At 44.6% G+C, this 11,917-nt stretch overlaps 1 long non-coding RNA gene across 2 annotated transcripts; it reads right to left on the bottom strand.

Moving 5' to 3' along the window:
* Nucleotides 1-5,035: 5,035 nt before the first annotated feature.
* Nucleotides 5,036-11,602, bottom strand: LOC140500376 (uncharacterized). Of its 2 annotated transcripts, none has more exons than XR_011965704.1 (4): nucleotides 11,320-11,602; nucleotides 8,693-8,855; nucleotides 7,537-7,641; nucleotides 5,036-6,464 (listed from the first exon to the last, which is right to left on the bottom strand). It is a non-coding gene; the product is annotated as an uncharacterized lncRNA (long non-coding RNA). The 2 variants fall into 2 exon arrangements; XR_011965705.1 differs by lacking the exon at nucleotides 11,320-11,602 and adding an exon at nucleotides 10,004-10,763.
* Nucleotides 11,603-11,917: the final 315 nt, after the last annotated feature.

Raw genomic sequence — 11,917 nt, 5'->3', positions numbered from 1 at the left:
TGTCCTATGGACAAAGTTCATTGTTGGTGCCCAGCCAACATCCAGCAAGCTAAGTCGTTGTTTTCCACCAATAACCTGGCATATCCTTGAGGCAGTTCAAGGCTCCAGATACCTTTTCTCTGAGTAAAAAATTGGCAGCCTCTTTATTTGGTTATATAAGGAGTCAGATTGGACCAAGGAAAGTGGAGTGAGTCAGGGGTTGTGGTTGGAGGAATCTCATCATCTCTTTTCATTGTACAACCTGACAGTGTCTATAAGTAGGGGGCTTACTCTCCTATTACTCCCCAGTCCTTGAGCCTTAGAGTGCAGAGGAGAGGGAGCTTGGTTCATTGTCACTCCATTCCCTCCCAGGAAGAAGGAAGGAAGGAATGAAGGAAATAAGGGACAAAGAAAGTAAAGAAATAAAGATGGAAGGAAGAAAATAAAGAAGAAAGGAAAGAAGGAAGGAAAGAAAAATAAGGAAAAAGGAAGAAAATAAGGAAGGAAAGCAATAGGCATTTATTAAGTGACTACTATATGCTAGACACTGTGCTAAATGCTTTACAAATATTATCTCATTTGATCCTAGGAGGTAGATGTTATTATCATCCCCATTTTGTAGCTGAAGAGGCAGCTAGGTGGTGCAGTGGATAGAGCAGGAATTAGGAGGACCTGAGTTCAAATCTCACCTCAGACACTTGACACTCACTGACTGTGTGACCTTGGGCAAGTCACTCAACCCCAATTGCCTCATCCTGGGTCATCTCCAGTCATCCTGATGAGTATCTGGTCACTGGATTCAGATGGCTCTGGAGGAGAAGTGAGACTGGTGACCTGCACAGTCCTCCCTCACTCAAAACAAGTCAAGTGCAATTCACATCATCATTTCTCTGATGGCGTGGTCTTCTTAATCAACGAAGGATGAACACACACGTTTTGTAGCCGAGTAAATTAAGGCAAGTAGAAGTTAAATGACTTGCTTAGGGTCATACAGAAAGGATCAGAGGGTGGATTTGAACAAAGTTCTTCCTGACTTCAGGTCCACTGCTTTATCTACTATATCACCTAGTTACCTCTAAGCAAAGGAGAGACAAGTGAGTATATGCCTTCCACAAAAAATAAAAAAAAAAATGTCCTTGTACTCTGCCTCTGGGATGTTGTCATTTCTAACTCTAGGAGGGAAATTGACAAACTGGAGCAGGAGAAGGCACCCAAAATGGTGAAAGACTACACGATCTTATCATGTCTAGTCAAGGATAAAGAACAGGGTTCCCTGTGAGAGAGGAGAAAAGGTAAAAGGTTAGAAGATTGTGGTCAGAGATTTCAAAGGTAACACCATTCTAGAAAGAGGGTGAAGTCACCTGGCAATGGCCATGTCTGTGTGGTTTATGTGAAATTTGAGTGGAGAAGGAGATTACTGGGGTTCAGGATATTGAGAAATTGCGTGGTTAGATTGTCAGTGAGATCAGTGGTATGAATACTAACATCCCCAAGGATAATGGCAGACAATAGGGTGGGAAAGAAAACCAGGAGTCAAGGGCACTGAGAAAGTTTGAAGAATGACTTGGGTAAGAGAAGAAAGTAGGTGGTATCTACAGGTGTCAAGCTAAAAGATTAGGATAAAGTCATATAAATGATTGCCTTGACTCCAAATGAAAAAAGGTCATTGAAAGATGGAGGATACAAGGACACATGGTGGACATGAGCAGGGTGCAATACATTACACAAGGAGAAGTGCACAGAACCAGTGTAATGGATGGCATCAGAAAGATATGTGGCCAAAGCAAAATGGACCAGTTCTGTACAGAGAAAGAAAGATGACCTGTGGACAACTAACATGCTCCATGGGCATTCATGTATGTGCACTTAGACATCAAGAGGAAACTGAGGCAGACATAATTGTGTTATCCCCTTGCCATATATATGTTCTACACATATATACTTCACTAACTTACACTTTAAGTTTGTGCTCATCCTCTCCATAAAAGTTGTGTGGGAGAGTACCCAAGAAAAATGCTGGGTAAAATATTTTATACCAACTCTTCTTACTATACTGAGTAAATGCTTTTACTAAAAGTAATTTGGCTACTATTTGACTGATAATGAGGAACACACTGATAGGGGCTTATGAGCAATAGTGTTAGAAACCTTGCCTCTGAGAGCTGCTTCTAGAACCCTAAGAGTGGTAATGCCCTTTGGGAGAATCCAACCTCCCAAAATGAGTTAGGGGAATAGCCTCCAAGGAGGTACTACACACTGTTTGTCCTTCCTCTCTTTTGACGGACCATTTGTCTTCTGGTGACTGGGTGTGACCCCTATAAAAGGAACACATCATAACAACTTTAGTTTTTCCCAATGAAATAACAAATTCTATCCCACCCATAACAACAATAACAACAAAAAATAATACCTGTCATTTATACAGCACTTTAAGGTTGGCAAGGCACTTTAGATATCACATCATTTAATGCTTATAACAACCCTGAGAGTTAGATGCTACAGTTTTACAGCTGAAGAAACTGAAGTTGAGGCCTTGAGAGGTCCCAAACTGGAGATATTGGAGCATGTTGGAGACTTCCTGATGCAAAGTCTTTCTCAGAGAAAGAAGAAAATCTCTTGCAAAACTCAGGAATGAAAAGTCATAGAATTATTTGAATAGTACAATTTTAATGAGAAGGGAATTGCTTGTTCATAAGCCCAAATTTTTGTTTGACCTTCAAAGGGGAATCCATACTATAGATTAACATGACAAGTCTAGGACAGACTGTGTAGAAGCTCATGGGCTCAGAGATACCCTAAGATGTCAAAGTGCTTCCTTGTCATGTGGAAGAAGGGAGCTGGTGGTCTGTTAGAGCACTTTATGCATTGCTGTATCTGTTTAGGAACTCTTGTAAGTCTTGTGCTTCATCTGCATTTTCTTTGGTTTCAAATAAAAGCTTTCTATTCATGTACATTCTTTAATTACCTTGAGATTCTATATAGGAACAGATACCCTGCTACCCACATTTGAGAAAACTTAGGTTTAAAACACTTGTAAGCTATAGGAGCGGAATTTTTTGGAATAACTCCAGGTAAGAGTAATGAACCAAAGTGAGAAAATGATCTTCTTGGATTATAATTGGTTCGTGTGACCTCAGACTTTTGACAGGGTGGGGGGAAGAGGAGCTGGACAAACAGGCACATCTATAATTGAATATTCCCTATTGCAGTTCTCTTTCTTTAAGGTTCAACTCAAAAGCCATCTCCTCAGTGAAGCCTTCCTTGACATTCCTCCTTTATTCCATCCTCAGAAAAGAATGATCTTTTCCTCCTTAAATATCTCTTAGTCTTGTGTTTGGATTACTGTTTTGCCCCATTAAATTTTATCATATATATATATATATATATATATATATATATACACACAAATGCATTTGTTTTATTTTATTCCCCACACTCAATTAGAGGTTAAAATTTTTTTTTGCCATTTGTCTTTTTTAAAAGTTTTGCTTTCCAAATTCTGTCCCTTCCTCCCTCCCCTCCCCACTCCCTGAGAGGCAAGCAATCAGATATAGGTTATACATATGCAATCATGTATAACATTTCTATATTAGCTATTTTGCATTACATGTTATCTTACACCATATTTATTTGTATAAATATTGCATTCTCCACTCTCCTCACTCCTTTACTAGACTATAAGCTCCTTAAGGGTAGGACTATCTTGTATATCCAGTGCCAACCTACAAGCTCTCTACATAGCCATGGAGAGGAAGAGGAATGCTATGCTTATCTACTGACCCTGTAAATGAAGGAATGTGAGAGAAGGAGCAGACAACATAGGAGGGAGTGCTGGTGGATGTGGCATGTCCAGGGCAGATATACATATATGAACACACACAAGTGCACGTGTGTATATATATGTTCACCCCTAGATATACATGTCTCTATATGGACATATATATGCATGTATATATAGGTATGTGTGTATAGAGTATCTCCTCCAATAAACATTTCTTTAACACAGGACTACATTCTATCATTTCTCCACTGTTTACTAAACATCCAACCACGAAACCAATGGTTTCTTAGATCATCCCAGCTAAAATTTGGAACGAGCTGAGACTGGTGAGGAAAGGTTTGTTTCTGATTTTATTCAAATAAAATGCCTCTGATTTCTGGTTCCTTATTTACCCTGAATTTTGATCTTTGATGCTGACATCTTTGTCAACAATAATCAAAGTAGGATCCCACAATCTCCCAGGCCATCTCTTCCTTACAAGCACTTTTTCCACATTCAAGGGGATAAGCACTGGGAATGTTTAGAAAACAAGATTCCTTCATATGAGCCTCTCAACCTGAAGCTTTTTTGTCTTTTTATGACATGCCCCACAATGACTGTTCCATTCAATCAGAAAGAATCCTATAAAATCCTTTGCCTTTGCACTGGCCTTGCCCTGTGCCTGGAATGCACTCCCTCCTTCCCTCCACCTCTTGGAATCCTTTTCTTTTTTTTAAGAAGTAGCTTTAGCACCATCTTTCACCATCTGAAATCTTCAGCTTTAGTACCATCTTCCACCATCTGAAATCTTTCCTGATCCCCCCAACTGCTAGTGTCCTCTTTCCCAAAACACCTTGCCCCCAATTTTGCATTTCTTCTGTTTTTATTTTGTGGTTGTTATTCAGTCTTTTTAGTCCTATTTAACTCTTCATGACCCCATCTGGAGATATCTTGGCAGAGACACTGGAATGGTTTGCCATTTCCTTCTCCAGCTCATTTTACAGGTGATGAAACTAAGGCAAGCAGTGACTTGCCCAGGGTCAGATAGCTCCAAAGTGTCTGAGGCCAGACTGAACTCAAGAGGATGAGTCTTTCTGACTCCAGAACTAGCATTCTATCCATTGTGCTACCTAGGCCGCCCTTACTTATTCTGTACAGACTTACTTAGCGCCCCAATGGATGAAAGCACTTGGAGAGCAGAGACTGTTTCATGCTTTGTACCTGTATCCTGCCCCTGTCAGGGCCTGGTACATAGTAGGTGATTTAAAAACAAACAAACAAACAAAAAACTGCAGATTGATGAATTGCAAATCCAACCATTTATTTTTTAAGGAACTATTTGAATAATAAAGACAATAACCAGACCTTAGGGGCCCCATGGGGAAGAGAAGGTAAAGTGAACTACCAGGGAATGTGCTGGGATTGGGTTACAGTAGGGTTAGGGATTAGTGCTGAGATGGTAAGCAGCTAAGGGGCTGGCATCTCAAGGCAGAAAGAGGTGCACAGTGGTACAAAAAGCCTTCACCAGTGTCTGTCAAAGACTGTTTTCACTAGCATTTTCCCTGGAAAATTTAAGTCCAAACAAGATAAGAAACAACAAATAAAAAACACACAAATGTGCTGACAAAACAGAAGCAATGAGTTGAAGTGCAGCGGGATATGGGGGCAAGAAGACTGGATCTGATGGTGAGGGGCCTGGGATGCAAGCCCAGCTCCCACATTGACTAGTTGTGAGGCTTGGGGCAGTCATTTTACCTTTTAAGCCTCAGTATCCTCCTCCACAAAACAGGGATTATAAACATTGCACTCCCAGCTCTCTCAAGGCTATTGCAAAGGAAGGACTTTGTCAAGTACTCTAGAAATGTCTGTGAGTATTATTAAGCTCCAAGTTACTGGCAACTTCTAGCCTGTGACTTGAAGTTCCCAGAGAGGATCTTCCTAATGGGTGAGGACTTTCATTCCACACATACAGATGCTCACACATCTGATTCACTGATTTCATTTTGGAGCTGTCCAAGAGTTCACCAAAAATGGGGAAGGAATCAGTTATCCCTATATCTAGATGGAAGAGCTGGAGGCTGGCAGCCTTTGTTAACAGCAGAGTTAGAACCTAGCATCTTTAAAAAAAAAAAAAAAGTTTCCTCAAGGAAACAGCTCCAAAGCCCAGCCAGTAAGAGAGTTTGAATCATAGGAAAAGGTAGACTCATAAACAACATGGTAGGATCACAGACATTAAAGCTATGTGGAGCCTTACAAATCACCTGCAGCTCTTGTTCCACTTTCTGAAGGAAGAAACTGAGGCCCAGAGAGGTTATTACTTGACCAAGATCATGCAGCTATCAAGTAAATAACAGAACCAAGATTTGAAATCACGGCCATCTTTACCAATGGGATTTTGAGAGGCCAATTACAAAATCAGACAGGGAAAAGATTCTAGTCTTACTAAAGGAATGTAATCAGATTGAGGGGAGGGAGTAGTTTCAATCTTCCAGGCCAATAGATTGTAGTACAACACTAAAGTGGGCCCAGAAGAGACTAGTGGTGAAGCCTGACACTGCGTCGTTGGACTTTCCATGTGTCAGCTCCCTGGAATACTGGAGCTGATTGCAATAGGAAAAAGCACAGCACAGAGCATGATAGTTCTTTGCATCAATGAAGAGAGAGGTAGGGAACCCACAGTCGAGTGCACAGGATTTTCTAATGCTTTTTTCACCGTCTTTTCCTTCTATAAAAAGAGAAGAGGGGAAAAAAAGATCTCAGTAATCATGGAAGGCTTTCTCTTAAATTCACTAGTCATGCATTTGGATCTAGAACTAGACCAGCCAGACTGTAACCCAATACAGACATAGCACTTTCCCACCTCCCCAAGGTTGTATTCACCAAGTCATTTGTAATAATATCATTAACCCTGTCCTAAGTTGGAGATTCCTTACTATACCATTTTTTTCCACTAATTCCAAAAAACCAAACAAACAATAGATCAAAAAGCCCAAAACAAAATCTTTAGCTCAGTCCTGCTGTATGGTCTGCGGATATATGCTTCAACTAAATTCCTGAATTCAGAGTAATTCTGAATTACTTCTACCTGTTAATTCTTACTTTAGCCCTTTGTAGACCAAGTATAGTCCATCTTCTGTCTCATTTGATCCTCATAACAACTCTGGAAGATAGGTGCTGTTGTTATTCCTATTTCACAGATGAGGACACTGAGGCAGACAGAGGTAGAGTGATCCATCCAGTGTCACTCACCTAAGAAGTGTCTGTGGACAGATTTGAACTCAGGACTTTCTGACTCTAGGTCTAGTGCTTTCTCTATTAGATGCCTCATGTTCCAGAAAAAGGTGAAGAACTTTTACTCCAAGAATTGTTAACATCAGATAAACTTCGTCTGGGGAACACAGGAAGAACAGGATGGCTCCCTGTGACCTTTGAATTTCTACTGAAGCAGGGTTTCACTGCCTAAGGTTCCTTTGTGACCTTATTTTCAACAGATGTGTAACACTGTAAGGGTGGGGAACCTGTGGCCTTGAGGCCATATGTGGCCCTCTAGGTCCTTGGGTGTGGCCTTTTTATTGAGTCCAAGTTTTACAGGACAAATCTTTTTATGAAGGGAATTTGTTCTGTCACGTTTGGATTCAGTCAAAGGGTTGCACTTGAGGACCTAGAGGGCCACATGTGGCCTCGAGGCTACAGTTTCCGCACCCCTGGTTAGTTTCAGAAAGTTTTCATATTCCTTCCAGAACCTGACCCCAGTTGAGAATGTTCTGCCTGAGTTATGGAAAGAAATAGTAACTCACCATAGATGATCAGCTGGCACAAGCCTGAAGTGCTGTTACACAGTTTGGTATTATCACAGTGGTAGGATCCGGACTGTGAGCACTCGTAGCATAGGACATATTTCTCTGTCCCAAGAGAAGACATGACACAACTCAGTCAAGTGGAAAATTACCACAAATTCATTCATTTGTTCATTCCTGCACTCCTTCACTTGTCCACCCATTCACTCACTTACCCATTCAATAGACATTGAGGATGGCTAGATATCAGGAAGACCTCCCTCTACAGAGGATATTCTTTCCCTTTGTTTTCCTCCCTCATCCTCTTCCCTGGTCCCAGAGTCCATCTGTACTTCTTGGTTGTTCACATGGTTGGGATGAGATAAGGATCATAGGCTCCATTCATTCCTTCTGGTGAGAATGAAGGACCATTGGATCTGACCATCCACCTTGCCTCTTCTGGTGCTGTCACTGGACCTACTGATGGTTGGTGTCCCTAGGCCAGGCCTTGCCATCATTTTGCCACAGAACCCTTAGGATTCCTGAGCCTTTCTATTGGCTCTGTAGCTGGAGTTTCTTTTACATGTTGTCTCCTCTTGATAGAGTATCAAGTGAAGTCAATGATTATGTATTAAGAGCTTAGTATGTGCCAGGCAGTAGGTTAAATGTTGGTGGGAGCTCCTTAAGACTGGGGACTGTCTCGCTTTTTCTTTTTGTATGTCTAGCTCTTGGCACAGTATGTGGCATAGTAAGGACTTTATAAGTGCTTTTTCATTCACTTATGAAGTGTCTACTGTGTGCAGAATCCTACTGCTCAGTGCTGAGAGATAGCGGCATTTGATTTTTCAAGAAGCTCAGTTTAGTGAGGGGATAATGCACAAACACATACAACTCTCGTGTAGCGTATTACACACTGAGTGCTTTGGAGAGATGCGAATACAGGGCCATCTGACTTCTGAGAGGGAAAGCCATTACCAAGGTCAGACATCAGAAATGGCTTCACAGGCAAGTCACTGAACCTCCTTCTGCCTCAATTTCCTCATTTGTAAAATAACGGGATTACAGGAGACAGACCCATACAGTTCTACATTTTGGGGCCTATGATCCTCAGAGTTGAAAGTAAGGAAATTCTTTCCTATTCTCATAGCTCTCCCATGGTGCCATTTGCTGACCTCACCTGCTTCGGAATCAGAAAATTTGCTGAGGTTTCCCTTAAAACAGAGGACAGGAAGCAGGACAATTATTAGAGCCTTCATTTCTCCCAGTCTTCAGCTTCAAACAGTGGATAAGGTTAGTATTTCTGAATGAAATCAGTTCAGATCTTGAGCTCTAGGTGTTAACTGAGAAAATAAAAGAGATACAGATACAGTCTTTGTCCTAAAGGAGCATACCACCTAATAGAGTGGAGGGTGGGGGCAGGTTGGGGTGGGGATATGATGTGAACAAGTAAGCTATTAGATAGAATTTGACAGAGACAGAGAAGAGCCAGGCAGTGTACTGGGAGAAATGTGAGGTGGGGGAAATCCCTTTTATATGGGGCCAGAGAGGAGCAGATCAAGGAAGGCGTGATGGAGAAGACCATATCTAAGCCAGACCTTTGCAGAAAGGAGAGATCTCCAGAAATGGAGATGGTGAGAGAGTCTAATACAAAAGAGAGAGAGTGTTCTGAACAAAGACATAGAGAACCTCCCAAGCAGAATGGTCAGAGTTACTACCTCTGACATACTCTATGTGAGGAAGCAACTTAGACCAGTGCTTCTTAAACTGTGGGTCACAACCCCATATGGGGGCATGTCACTGAACGTGGGGAGTGGTGAAAAATTTGGTAACTGTAAAAGGTTTCTGAACACACAACAGTCAAAAATTAATTCAAAGTCAAACGTGTAATGAATCCAAGGTGTTTCTGGCAGAGCTTGCCTGAGTTGTATCAAGGAATCTCACTGCAGCCTTTGTTCTGAAAGCACAGCACTTGCATGCATGCCTTCTTGCCACATGATGCCAATGAATGCTGCCAGAAATACCTCAGCTCCTATTTGAGATCGTTATGTCTTATGAATTGCAGTGTTTTTACTGTGCATTGAAAATCGTTGTTGAGTTTTGACTTGGGATTAGGACAGATTTTCCAACAATTTCTGAAATGGCCCTAAAAACAGGTTTCTGCCATTATACAAAGAGGCATCCTCAACATTGACGATAATAAAATCAAACTATCAGCCAAGTCTGAAAAACGTTGAAGATGATCCTGCAGTATCAAATGAACAAGCACATCCATCTCATTGGTATGAAAATGTGTGTTCTCCTTTAATAAATGATAAGATTTTATGTATACCAAAGAATTGTTTTAAAATAAATTTCTGTATGATTTATTGTCAGTAAATATTTGATTTTTATACTTATTTTATATACCTATATATCTGGGGTGGTGTAGGAATTTGTTGGGCAAAAAAGAGTGAGTGAAAAATGTTTAAGAAGCCTTGCCTCAGACTACCTGGTGAATCAGAGAAGGGTTTTGATCTGAGGTAGAGGATGTTCCCACACAAAGGAAATCACAGATTTCTCTCTCTCTGCCTCCCTCCCCCCTCTTCCTTCTTTCACTCTCTCTTCTCTCCCTTTCCTTTCTCTCCCCCTCTTTTTGTCTTGTCACTTTTTTCCTCCTCTTTCTTCTTTCTTTTTCTTCTCTCTTTCTCTCCTCTCTCTCTCTCCTCTCTTCCTCTCTGGGTCTCCTCTCTAACTCCCCGTCCTCTGTGTGTGTGTCTGTCTGTCTCTCCTCTCTGTCTCCCCCCTCCCTCTTCCTCTCTGTCTCTCCTGTCTCCCCCCTCTCTCTGTCTGTCTGTCTGTCTCTCTCCCTCTGTCTCCCCACCTTGTCTCTGTGTGTGTCTTGTCTCCTCTCTCCCTCTGTCTCTCTCCTCTCTCTCTCCCTCCGTCTCTGTGTGTCTGTCTCCTTTCTCTCTCCCTCTGTCTGTCTCTCTCCTCTCTGTCTCTCTGTCTGTCTGTCTCTCCCTCCCTCTGTCTCTCCCCCTCCCCCTTTATCTCAGTCTCTGTGACTTCATCAGCTCTAACACCACTCTCTGTTAATGACTCCCAGATCCAGACACCCAGCCCCACTCAGGCTCCTGAGCCTCAATCCGCCATCACCAGATGACGGATGGACATCCCCTAGTCCTTCCTCTGCAGCCCCACCCTTCCCAAGCTGCCCCGCCTCGTCCCGTCCCTCCGCTGTCGCCCTGACTCCTGCAGGCCTCCCCCGCCGCCCCGGGGCCTCGTGGTCCATCCCCTTTCCTAGGGCCCGGGCCTCCTCGCTGCGCTCCAGGCTCAGCCCAGGCCCCGCCCCCGGGACACGCCTCCCCCTCTCCAACGTCTCTCCCCATTGACCCTCCCCCTCCCCACTCCCCCTCCCTCCCCCTCTTCTGTCCTCCCCTCCCCTCCTCTCCCCCACTCCCTCTCCCTTCCCCTCCCTCCCCCTTCTGTCCTGCTCTCCCCTCCTGTTCTACATTTCCCCACCCCTCCCCTCCCCTCCCCCACCCCCTCTCCCCCACTCCCTCTCCCTTCCCCTCCCTCCCCCCTTCTGTCCTGCTCTCCCCTCCTGTTCTACATTTCCCCTCCCCTCCCCACCCCTCCCCTCCCCTCCCCTCCCCCACTCCCTCTCCCCTTCCTCCCTCTCCCTTCCCCTCCCTCCCCCCTTCTGTCCTGCTCTCCCCTCCTGTTCTACATTTCCCCTCCCCTCCCCTCCCCTCCCCTCCCCTCCCCTCCCCCACTCCCTCTCCCCTTCCTCCCTCTCCCTTCCCCCCCTCCCCCAGAGCTCACCCAGCACTCAGCACCAGGCCGACCCTCCGCAGGGTTCAGGCCCCCACTTCCGGCCAAGGCGGCCCGGGGCGGCCTGTACTTCCTCCCTGACCTGCAGGAGTCTCACTACCTCAAACATTAGGTTCTGGAGAGGCAGAAGGCACGTGCTGTGTGACCCTGGACCAGTCCCTTTCCCTGGGGGGCACAGATCAGAGGGTCGGACTTCGCTCCGAGAGGCGCGGGCGCCCCCCAGGAGCAGGTCACGGCCCCGCCCGCTCCGGGCTGGGGAAGGAAACCTGCGGAAATGCTGGGGCCGCGGGTTGGGGGGCCCCGCTGCGGAATGGGGGGGGAGGGGTGTGTTGGGCCTGGAGGAAAGGCTGGGGGGGGCTTGAAGGGTGTGGGGGTAACGCGTGCTTTACAATGACTGCCTCGTTGGGCGCTCACGGCAGCCCCGCGGGACGCAGGTGCTGTAAGACCCCCTTTTTACAGGGGAGGAAACGGAGGCAAGCAGAGAGGAAGTGACTTGCCCAGGGTCACACCGGCAGCAGCGTCCCAGGCTCGCGCTGAACCCGAGTCTATCCCCCCCCAGGCCCAACGTCCTAGCCACTGACCCACCCGC

The sequence above is a fragment of the Notamacropus eugenii genome, chromosome 4 (assembly GCF_028372415.1).
Source record: "Notamacropus eugenii isolate mMacEug1 chromosome 4, mMacEug1.pri_v2, whole genome shotgun sequence".
In the NCBI taxonomy this organism is placed as follows: Eukaryota; Metazoa; Chordata; class Mammalia; order Diprotodontia; family Macropodidae; genus Notamacropus; species Notamacropus eugenii.
Note: the sequence above shows the minus strand (reverse complement) of the source record. Positions and strands in the feature narration are given on the sequence as shown.